General features: G+C 42.2%; 1 protein-coding gene and 1 long non-coding RNA gene across 11 annotated transcripts in view; one reads left to right on the plus strand and one right to left on the minus strand.

The window, feature by feature from the left end:
- The window catches only part of dmd (dystrophin), a 2,667,466-nt gene that overhangs the window by 2,379,471 nt on the left and 275,789 nt on the right, over positions 1–12,206 (minus strand). The gene's annotated exons all lie outside the window — the stretch shown is intronic.
- The window catches only part of LOC119969070, a 49,401-nt gene continuing 38,708 nt past the window's right edge, over positions 1,514–12,206 (plus strand). Inside the window, exon 1 of the long non-coding RNA XR_005461293.1 lies at positions 1,514–2,015. This is a non-coding gene — a long non-coding RNA (uncharacterized LOC119969070). The remainder of the gene's footprint in view (positions 2,016–12,206) is intronic.

Raw genomic sequence — 12,206 nt, forward strand, 5'->3', positions numbered from 1 at the left:
GGATGAAATGGTGAGATTCATCCCCACTGGTATGGTCGTGCAAATGGTTGATAGGCACTCTCGGTCTTCACGAGGTGACATAGCTCAGTTAGTGACTCATTTATTGGGAAGGGAGGGGGATTCAGGCAAGTAGCAGTGGAAACCCATGACCCACTTGCTGCCGATCTTTGTTCCTGTTTATATTTACATATTTTACGGCAAATCGAGAAAGGAGAATGATACAGTTTCTAATGTAAACAAATACATTACTCGCTTCATCATCTGGACAGCGTTTGAGAATCGGAATGTGTTCCATAAAGCTCATCTTTAAAAGTTCAACACAACATGCTGAAATGCAACAGTTGTGTGTGCAAAAACGTAACATGCTGTGCAGATCAAAGGCCGTCACTCCAAACGTTGCCAGACAATCTTATAAAATTTTAAACACTGACTTCAAGATAAGTCCTTTGTGGACCACCCCAAGAACTCTTTAAATTAGTAAGTGTTCTCTGACTCCATAAATTTCGCTTCTGCAGAAGCTTCATCTGCAGTTGGGAATAGACATCCTCAAAGCTGAAAAAAGTGCGCAAGGTAAATTTGAAGACAATGCTCAATTTAAACTTGAAAACAATGCCCGAACTAACACCAAGGCAGCACATCCAATTGCAGCTTTCGCCGTAGCACGATAATAGGAGTTTTCCCTGAGAAATTAGCCTTCATATTAAAGGCAGTGAGGATGGTTGCACAAATCCACCTTCAGTAGACTAAACAGCCTTATTAACGAATCCCATTTTTGCAGTGCCCTTTCAAAACATAAATTGGAAGGATCAGTGACAACACGTTATGATAGTCCCCAATGCCAAAAGTCCCACAGCATATAGAATGGTTTTGGTTAAAAATAAAAGCAAATGAGGAGATTGGAATGGACAAGGACCAAGTCTGGACAAATTGAAATGGAGAGCTTGGTGTCTGGTTACCTGAATATCTGAAATCAATGATGTTCCGCCAGTTTCTGACAGCAATACAACCAATGTTTTGTTGTAAATAAAAACGCTTTCTAGCTGTGTAAAAAAAATGCTCGGATCCTTCGGAAAGCACGATACATAAAAAGCAGAAAAATTAGACCCCTGCGATTCATCTATATTTTTAATGTCATGTTTAAGGAGTGACACAATATTGTCTGATCATTTTAGTTGTTGCACTCAGTTTGGAATAGTTTGGCATGGTCCACACTGTAGGTTATGTAAGAATTACATTGGCCAGCGACTTTCACTCAGCGGAAATACCCAGGGACTAGAAGCTTTTTTAAAAAAACAAAAAATAAAATCTCAAATGTAATGAAGTTTCCTCGAGTGCGGTGCCAAATAAATAAAACCCCCTTTGATGAATGATTCCTTCGACATATTTCTTTTGCTTCGAGCGTTGGCATAAATTTCAAATCAGCTCGAAAACTTACAGAATCTGCCTGCTTCGGTCTGTGGCGTTCACCTCGTTTTTACCCCAACCCTGCTTCGCCCACCTCCCAGAAGCTGCTTGACGGGTTCTCCTCAGTTTGAAAACCTTTTTTTTAAAAAATCAGGTGTCAATTTAATATCTCAATTTGGATATTAACAAAAAAATAAGGATTCCCCGGAAAACCCAAGGCGCTTGCGCCTGTCACAAGTGACATTTGGCAGCAAGATCGTCTCCTCCCCACCCCCCCGGATGTGTTTTCTGAAAGGGAAATCCAGATCGTTCCTGACTAATTTCACGACAAAATGCACGCTCTCTCGCCTTTTCTCGCTCTTCTTTTCTGCAACTGGCGATCTTTGATCAGCAGCGGAGGCAACGAAGCAAGCAGGGCGCGAAAGGAGGGCGACTGCTGCCGGCTGAGAGGGCGAGCCCAAGCCCGCGCGGATTGCGAGTGCAGTTGGGTGGCTGGAGGAACAACTGGGTACGTGGAGAAAGTCAGAGCCTGGGAGGACACGGACGTGCGTCTTCAGTTTTAAAAAAAGCAGGACAGGCAGCTGCCAGAGAGCCCGTGCCCACTGAGTTAGGTAAGACCCAAACCGATCTACAACATCAACAATAAAAACTAAAAGCATCACCGACAACTCTCATTCAATGAATTTGCTGCCGCAGATCAGACCAATCGGCATGTTTCTTTTTAAATTGAGCCTGCACAGACTCTTCAGCTGAGGTGAAATATTGATTTTTAAAAAAAATAATCAGTGTGAATATAACAATATATTTTAAAGCCAGCATTTGGTCGGCAGACTCTGGGGAGAGCCTTGCAACAAATCTTTGCCGTCAATCCAGCCCACTCCAACATATGTCCCTGTCATGGTCATTTTCTAATTATGTTTATAATGATGCAACTGCGTTGTAACCTTACCTTCCATGCCAGCTGCTCAAACAGTCACTCCATCACGCTCGCTGCCGAAACACACGAGAATTTAGCAAAAGCGGTATCCTTGTCCCCTGCATCTGTCATTTTCCTGAGAGCATTCTATTACCGTCTCCTGGTGGTAGCCAGGAAGTCTATTTGAATTCCAGCAGCCGCTCTCTGTCCATGATTCAAGTTAAACTAGGGTGGGCATTGCCGAACGTGAGAGGCTCGCCGCAATTGTTATGCAGCCGCTCCATGCCTGGCGTCACCGCTCTCCATGTCTTTACCCGGGGCTTTTGTCACTCCAACTACTCCGGCAATCAGTGAGGAGAGCACCTGAACCCCAAGGACAAACACCGTCCATCAGACCACCGACGTGTTCCGCTGACAAGGAAAACCAAAGAACGAACGAAAAGGAATTGGATTTTCCACATAATGTTGATAAAGCTGAATTTTGACTTTGTTACCCCCATTCCCCACAGTAATTGTGAGACTTATTAAAGCGATTCAAAATGGTTGGGTATGCCTGAGCGACAACAGACTGTACTCGTCGGTGTTTCAGATTTTACCTTTGGCTTTGAAGTTCAGTAGGTCTGTGCATTTGTGAAAGTTAATTGATCTCAGTTAAGTTTGTTGCACTAACTAGGGGAGGGCGATAATTTTACCTTCACTCCATCACTTGGGCGTTAAATGGACATAATCGTCACCCGCCCTTCGTAAAATCCACCCAAGTTTAATTTCTGCCGTAAACTAATGGAAATAGAACTCTGCAAAGACCTGATGATCCACTCCACTGGTGTACCGTTAGAATAGTCCAGATGAAAATTATTCCCACACAAGAGTACAAACACTGCCATGGGACAGGACAACCCACCACGACTGATTTCCGCATCAGGTGGTTGCCAAAACACCTGTTTCAGAAATTTGAGAATTCAGATTCCACCCCAAGACTTGGAGCACACAATCTAAATTGCCACTCCGTTTAGCTTTGAGGGAATGCCGCATTGCCAGCGTCATGCTTTAAATAGGGTTAAGCTATCTACCTGTTGAGCAAATGTTCAAGATCCCAGGGCAACGGGCAGCACGGTGGTGCAGTGGTTAGCACTGCTGCCTCACGGTGCCGAGGTCCCAGGTTTGATCCCGGCTCTGGATCACCCTCCGTGTGGAGTTTGCACATTCTCCCCGTGTTTGCCTGGGTTTTGCCCCCACAACCCAAAGATGTGCAGGTTAGGTGGATTGCCCACACTAAATTGTCCCTTGTGAATGTATTGCTGTAATAATTCACCATGTGCTTATCTGTATTACGCTGTTGCCCATATGGGCTCCACCTATGGACCATTGTATGGTATTACCTATAATGTAGCATGTTGGCGCCTGTGTGGGCTCCTCCCCTTGAGGGGAGGTATAAAGAGCAGTCGCCCTGTAGGCGGCTCCCACTAACAGATTAGTCACAGGCAGGCACTGTTCTAGTTGATTAAAGCCACAGTATACTTCTACTCCTGGTTTTGTGTGAATTGATGATCGAATCATCCCTTCATTGGAAAAAAATAATTGGGTACTCTAAATTTATTAAAAAAATAAAATTGAAATAAAATGATCCCAGGGCATCATTCACGAAAGAGTAGTTTGTCTCAGTGCCCTGTCCAACATTCATCCTCAATTAACATTTAAAAAACTGGACATTCATTGCAATGCTGTTTGTGAAATCTTACTGTGATCAAACTGATCGTTCTACATGCTCACAAATACATGCTCACAAATACATGCTCACAAAGGGATTAACTTCAAAAGTAATCCATTGGATAAAAAGTACTGTTAGACATTCTGGCAACCAGAAGTGCTGTATAAATACAAATACTTTCATATCGTCACTGCTGGAAAACTGTCCAACAGTGCACTTCTGGGGAAATGTGTAATGCATCAATACTGAAGAACAGTCCAATGCATCTCAGAAATATAGAAACATAGAAAAGGCCCTTTGATGTTTCGAGCCTTTTCTGCCATTCAGTATGATCACGGCTGATCCTCTATCTCAACTCCATACTCACGCGCTCTTCGCCTACCCGCTGACATCTTTTAAGTCTAGAAATCTATTTCCTTTTAAAATATATTCAGTGACTTGGCCAATCAGCATCCTGTGGTAGGGAATTCCACAGGTTTCACAGCTTCTCCTCATCTCAGTCCTAAATGGCCCAGCCCACATCTTGAGACTGTGACCCTTTATTGTAGACCCCTCCAGCCAGAGGAAATAACATCCCTGCATCCAGACGGTATAGGCCTCTCAGAAACATTATACATTTCAATTAGATGCCCTCTCAATCTCCCAAATTCAAGTGAATACAGGCCCGGTTGATCCAATCTCTCCTCTTATGACAATCCTGCCATCCCAATAATCAGTCTGGTGAATGCTCACTGCAGTCTCTCTGTAACAACTTTCTGAGATAGGGAGATGAAAATCGCACATCGTACTCAGGTGCGGCCTCACTCAGGCCCTGTTTAGCTGCAGTCTTCCTTGCACCTATACTCAAGTCCACTTGCAATGAAGGCCAACACACCATTTGCCTTCCTAACTGTTTGCTGAAGCTGAATGCTTGCTTTCAGTTACTGGTGTATGAGGACACCCATGTCCTTTCTACCTCAACATTTCCCAATCTATCACCGATTAAATAGTACTCCACCAATCTGTTTCTCTGTCCGAAGTGGATAACTTCACATTTATCCACATTATACTGCATCTACCATGTATTTGCCCATTCACTCAACTTGTCTAAATCGCCTTGAAGCCTCTTACTGTCCTCTGCACCACCCACATCCCCATCAAGTTTTGTGTCATCAGCAAACTTAGAAATACTACTTTTAGTTCCCCTACCCAAATCACTGATGTTTATTGTGAAGAACTGGGGCCCAAACTCTAATCTTTGCAGGACCTCACTTGTCACTGACTAACACTCCAAAAAATACCTATATATTAATGTCCAAAAAGGTTGGGTGGGGTGACTGGGTTACGGGGATAGAGTGATGGTGTGGGCTTGGGTAGGGTGCTTGATTCTATGATTCCTTCTCACTGTTTCCTGTCTGCTAATCAGTTCCCAATCCATGCCAATACATTACTATCAATCCCATGTCCTTTAATTTTGCACACTAACCTCTTATGTGGGCCTTTATCAAAAACTTTCTGAAAATTCAAATACGCCACATTCTACAAGTTACATCCTCATAAAATTCCAGTAGGTTTATTAAACATGAATTCCCTTTCATAAATCCATATTGGCTTTGTCTAATCCCATTGACATTTGAAATGTCCTGTTTGTGCACCTTTTATAATAAACTCTAGAATTTCCCCTACTACAGAAGTTAGGCTAACCAGTCTGTTTTCTCCCTCCCTTTTTAAATAACAGGGTTACATTTGCCATCCACTAATCTGCTGGAACTGTTCCAGAATCTATAGGATTTTGGAAGATGACAACCAACACATCCATTATTTCGATGGGCATCTCCTTTAGTATCCTGGGATATAGATTATCAGGCTTTGGGGATTTATTGGCTGTCAGTCCCAATAATTTCTTTGGTTTTTTTTTAGTAATGCTAATTTACTTCAGTTCATCCTTCTCACTAGACCATTGATTTCTTCGCATTTCTGGGAAGTTACTTGTGTCTTCCAGTGTGAAATCAGAACGAAAGTAGTTGTTTAATTGCTCTGCTTTTTCCTTGTTCTCTATTATATGTTCTCCTGTTTCAGACTGTAAGGAACCTACACTTGTCTTCACTAATCCCTTTCTTTTTACATTCAGCTACTACAGTCTGCTTTTGTGTTATTTGTAAGTTTAATCTTACACTCTATTTTTGCTCTCTTAATCAATTTCTAGATCCTCCTTTGTTGAATTCTGAACTGTTCCCAATCCTCAAGTTTGTTCATTTTTAATCAATTTTATATGACTCATCTTTGTATCTTAGATTATCCTTAATGTCTTTTGTAAGTCATGGTTGGGATGTTTTTCTTATTTTTATGCCTGAAAGGAATATATAACTGCTTCAATGCATATAGCAGTTCCTTAAATATTAGCCATTGCTTATCTAGTGTTGTGCCTTTTATTGGAGTTCCTCAATCTATCTTAGCCAACTCACCCCTCACACCTTCGTAGTTTCCTTTGCTTAGATTTAGGCCCTAGTTTCAGATTGGACTTCTTCACTTAGCATCCTAATGAAGAATTCTATTATGTTATGGTCACTGTTCCATAAAGGAATCCGTACAAGATTACTAATTAACTAGTTCTCATTGTATAATACCAATATAAGATAGCACGTTTCCTAGTTGATTCCTTGACACACTGGTCTGTAAAATATCTTGTACAGTGTATCTCCTCCAGCCAATACATTTCGGAGCTATCTGCAATCATCTAGTTCTGGCCTATTGAACATCCACGATTTTAATCTCTTCACCTTTGGGGCCATATCTTCAGCTGCCTTAGCCCTGAGCTCTTGAATTCCCTTCCTAGGGGCTATTCACAGTAACTTCATGTTTGGGACAATAAAGAATTATCATAAATTATTATTATTAATCCTCTCAACCTCGCTTTCCTCCCGGAAGATATTCCTTAAAAACCTTTTCTTTGACCATACTTAAGATCATCTGTACTAATATCTCCTTATGTGGCTCAGTGTCATATTTTGTTTCATAGTGCTCCTGTGAACCACTTTGGAAGGTTTAATTATGTTAACGATGTTATAGAAATGAAAAAAATGAAATGAAAATCACTTATTGTCACGAGTAGGCTTCAATGAAGTTACTGTGAAAAGCCCCTAGTCGCCACATTCCGGCGCCTGTCCGGGGAGGCTGGTACAGGAATCGAACCGTTCTGCTGGCCTGCTTGGTCTGCTTTAAAAGCCAGCGATTTAGCCCAGTGTGCTAAACCAGCCACTAAATAGGAGTAATTGCTACATCACTACCAGACAACTGTTCAGTGCATCATTTCTGAGAAACTTTCCAATGCCTCACTGTAACTGTCCAATATAAAACTATGAGGAGTTGTCCAACATTTCACTCCCAGACAGTTGTCCAATGCACAACTGGGGAACACCATACAATGATGAGAGATCTGTTCAATGCACCACAACCGGGCAATTGTCCAACACACCATTAGCAGAGAACTATCAAACATACCACTACAGAAATTGGTCTAATGAATCATTACCAGGGAGTGTTTACAAAATTAATATCCAGCAAAATTCCAATATGACGTTGGATAATTTCTGTATTAATATTTCATAAATGAGAATTGTACTACAACACACCTGGGCTACAGAACTGTTCAATACACAACAAGCAGGGAACTGTCAAATACAACATGAGCAGATAGCTAGCTCTCCAGTACACCAGTACAGGATGTGTGCTCGGTCAACACTTATAGCCCACTCTAATTGCCCTTGAGAAGATAGTGTTGAGCTGCCTTCTTGAACTACTGCAGTCTAAATGGTGTATCCACTCACAGTGCTGTTAAAAAGGGAGTTCCAGCATTTTGAACCAGTAGCAGTGAAGAAACGTCAATACAGTTCCAGATCAGGATGCTTGGGGAGAACTTGCAGCCAGTAGAGGTTGCGGGTTTGGAAGGTGCTGTCAAAGGAACCTTGATGAGTTGCTGTGGTATTTCTTGTAGATGGTACATATTGCTGCCACTGTACGTCAGTGGTAGAGGGAGTGAATGTCCTAATCTCTGACTTGTTCTTGAAACCATAGTATTTATATGGCTGGTCCTGTTCAATTTCTGGTCAATGGTAACCTGCAGGATATTGATAGTGGAGGATTCAGCAACGGTAACACCTTCTCAATGTATGATGACCAGAAATATCTCCAATGATTCAATACCATTGAGCAGTTAACTAGTGTGAGAATTCCAATACTCTGTCACTGCCGGAAAAATCTAACACACTACTATCATCACTGCAAACAAATGGGTGAGTGCACCACTACCATATTCTCCAATGGGCAATCAAGTACCAGATAGTAACAACTTTCCAAATATCCCAATGCTTCATACCCCTCCAGACACCTATGGACTGAATGAATACATTTGCACCATTACTATACCTCATAGTCCCATTCTAGACAACAGGGTATTATTAGTTCATTATCATGGAACTAGCAAATGCTGAGCTTCATTAGAAAACGTGTTCCTTGAAATAAACCACCAGCCAGCACAATATATCAAAATTCCCCAGTTATAATGACTTTAGCCAACCTATGTACAAATTCAAAAAAGGAATATTTTGTTTAAAAAGAGACCAATGTGAAATTATGCAATGGAGGGAAGTTTTGTGGATTACACTAATATGCAGTAGATGTGCATATTGCTTTCCTTCTTCTCACATGTGTCTACAATTTTGTCAAGCCTTGCTTTGCAGATTTGCATTCTTGGACCTGCCAGGAGCCACAGCTGAGCAATATGGGACAGGGGATTCCTTTATCATGATCCAGCCTATTTCCTCTATTAAACATTCCAAATACGGACGTGTGGAAATCCACAGACAAGTGAGATTTTTAATGATGGCTCCTACTCCACAGTCTGACATAATGGTATCACCAGAAAGACACATGAGTTAATGTAAGGAAATGTCCATGTTATTTCCGTCTGGCTTGCGGCACAACTAAACAAGAACAACTAAATAATGTAAAGCCACCTTCTCAGGTCCTCTGAATACTTATCCACCCTTCCTAAGCATAGTCTGTTTGCCTTCTCTGGCCCTTGTAGAACTTCAGTGAAGAGACATCTTAGTAGCATTGCTTTTGGCAGCTGGTTCAGCTAAATCGCTGGCTTTTAAAGCAGACCAAGCAGGCCAGCAGCACGGTTCGATTCCCGTACCAGCCTCTCCGGACAGGCGCCGGAATGTGGCGACTAGGGGTTTTCCACAGTAACTTCATTAAAGCCTACTCGTGACAATAAGCGATTTTCATTTCATTTCATTTTTCATAAAAATTTGCAATCCACAAAATTTCATCAGCGTGCAGACTGGGGAGTTAATAAAGCCCATGTTTGATTGAAAGACATAGGTTTTGCTGAAGTTGGTTTCTCATGATAGAACATCATCCAATTATTACCTTATTGATATTTATCTGAACAACAATCAGCTTGAATTCCCCATAAAACTTAACTATCATGTTACCCATGCTGTGAAATGCTCGTGCGGATATCAGAAAAGGAGGACAGAATTGAATTGGTCTGTGATGCTCCCAATGTTTTATTAAGCTGCCTGCATTCACCATCTTGACATTTACAAAAGAATGGTCACTTGGGCGAGATAATGGAGGGTGCCTTCCTTGTTGGATTGACTATACTATCAGTCTTCAGAGAGGAGGGAAAATAATTTGGAAAAAAATGAAAAATAATGAATGCATCAATGTTAATTATCACAAACCATCATCACTGGATGTTTGCAATATAGTGAATCAGAATTTTCGTAATTACTTTGACCTATTCTGCAACTACTGTGATCTTCAGAGCTCTCCTTCATTATTGCAATTAATCACACATTTATTAATGTTATTACTGCTTCTATGCAAAGGAAAAAAATGACATTACATATTGTACAAAGGTATCTACAAGTACAGCTCTTGTAGTGTCACTTCAATGCAACCCATTAGTACACAGAGTGCAATGTCTGAATATTTGCTAATATCCATTGACACTACACTAACTCAAAACACAGAGGGTTCTGTACATTTACAACAAAGGCAATTTATATATAATTTGCAATAAAATGAAAGATAAGTAGTTATTCTGAAATTGTTTCTGCCAAGAAATCTTTTCCAGAAGATTACGCAGCCTGTAAATCACTCGTGCCTTTCTGGTGCCCAGCTGGCTAGCGACTGGTCGTTCTTGGTCATGGTTACTAATAACATCCATGAAATAATTGTGAGTAGCATTTGCTGATCGCGTGGAGGATTGCAGAAGTTTCACATGTTTTTAGCCCTGTGTAAGAAATTGACGATTGATCAGCATTTTACAAACTTTCTTCCCACGTTTAAACAATAGTGACTATCCAGCACAAATACCATTCGGGCTCCGCTCGCAGGACATACTGACCTCTCAAAGGAAGGATCCTTTCACTGCCGGGAGAGAAAGAAAGGAGGGGACAAAATCCCCCTGGCAGTACTTGTATATGTAACTTAATGGCAACAGTTGTCTGGTAGCACTAACAAGGTGCATAATTTATTCACTTTCCAGTGCGGACAGTATGATTCTATACAAGGATGGGGGCAGCAGAGTCAATGGGATAGCTCCAGGTCATCCTTTTTTTCCTCATTTCCATTGGATCCCAAAGCAGCTGAGTTAAAACTTTCCTTGTATTTGCCACTGGTGGTGAGTAAATTAGCGGCCAGTTAACTCAGTTGATTAAGAGGGCGGTGCTTAATAATGATACGAGTTCTTGTACTTGCCCCAGTGTACCATCATAGAAGTAGAGATATGCGAAAAGCCATGGTTAGCAAAGCTTGGACATTCGAGGAGAGAAAGGAATGATGTGTACTTCTGATCCCTGGGTTTCTTGGCACTCCTTCAGTTCTGTAGTGCTTCTAATGCAGCAAGGAAATATGTCACCTGTGAATCCCACCAAATATAACAGATATTGATAATTAGAGGTTTTCTGGCTGGTCCCTTAATATTGGTGTGATATCATAAAAAACGATTTTTTTTGATGCATCAAAACCTTCCACTTTTTTTTTGCTAGTTTTCCTCGGTTTCGCTCAGCCTTTCACTGACTGGGAGCAAGCTCACCAGGTGGGGCAGCGCCCATTAGGTGGCCAGACTGGTTGAGGTGATGGCGGTGGAATGTGAGCGGTAGTTTGCCAAACATTTTGAATAGCATGGAAAGGAGATGATGGCAAAGCTCAAACAGTTGGTGGGCGATATGTTGTCCCCGATAAAGGAGACTCTTGGAAAGACATCAACATCGGTGCGGGAACAAGGAGAGGTGTTGAAGGGGGTGGAGAGGGCATTGTCATGGCACAGTGACCAGCTCTCCTTGATTGGAGGAGCAGCTGCGGAAGGTGGAGGAGAGTAATGAAGGGCTGAGAGCCAAAGTGGAGGGCCTGGAGAACAGGTCACAGTGGCAGACTTTGTGGATCATGGATCTGCCTGAGAGATGGAGGACCTTTCGGAGATGTTCGCCAAGTTGTTGGGGTAGGAGGACACCTCTCTGTGAGCTGGATAGGGCTCTTTGGTCGTTCCGGTCGAAGCCAAAGATGAATGAGCCACTAAGAGCTGTGATAGTCTATTTCCACGGCTATCAGATGAAGGAGAAGGTGCTCAGATGAACCAAGAAGAATCGGAAGGTGAGGTGGGAAGGCAGAGGTATTCGAAAATACAAAGACATCACGGTGGAGCTGGCAAGATGGCGGGTGCCCTTTAACAGGGCAAAGGCAGCACTTTACAAGAGTAATGTGTTGCTTTGGGGTGTTCTACTTGGCGAATTAGAGAGTTTTGCATAACTCTCTATTACATTCTATTACTATTACGATTACTTTGATACGACGGAGGAGGCAGAGGCATTCGTGAGTGAGGGCCTAAGAATTGGGACTGAACCGAGTTTGGACTTTGTTTTCGTTTGTTGAAGTTGTGAGAGGATGGTTTGGGGATGCTGGGGTAAATGTGTTTGGGTTTTTTCCCCTTTTGTTTGGGATTTATCATGTTTCGTTATTTAGAAGAGCTGGGTGTGTGTGTGTGTGAGGGGGGGGGTAGTTCTGTTGGTTTTTGTACTAGGTATGTGGGGGGGGGGGGGCACCTCCAGCAAACTTGGGTTGGCTAGTGAATGGGAGTGAGGTGGGGGAGGGATCGGCCAAACCTGTTTGGACAGATTTCGATGGGTC

Source organism: Scyliorhinus canicula, chromosome 7 (assembly GCF_902713615.1).
Source record: "Scyliorhinus canicula chromosome 7, sScyCan1.1, whole genome shotgun sequence".
In the NCBI taxonomy this organism is placed as follows: domain Eukaryota; kingdom Metazoa; phylum Chordata; class Chondrichthyes; order Carcharhiniformes; family Scyliorhinidae; genus Scyliorhinus; species Scyliorhinus canicula.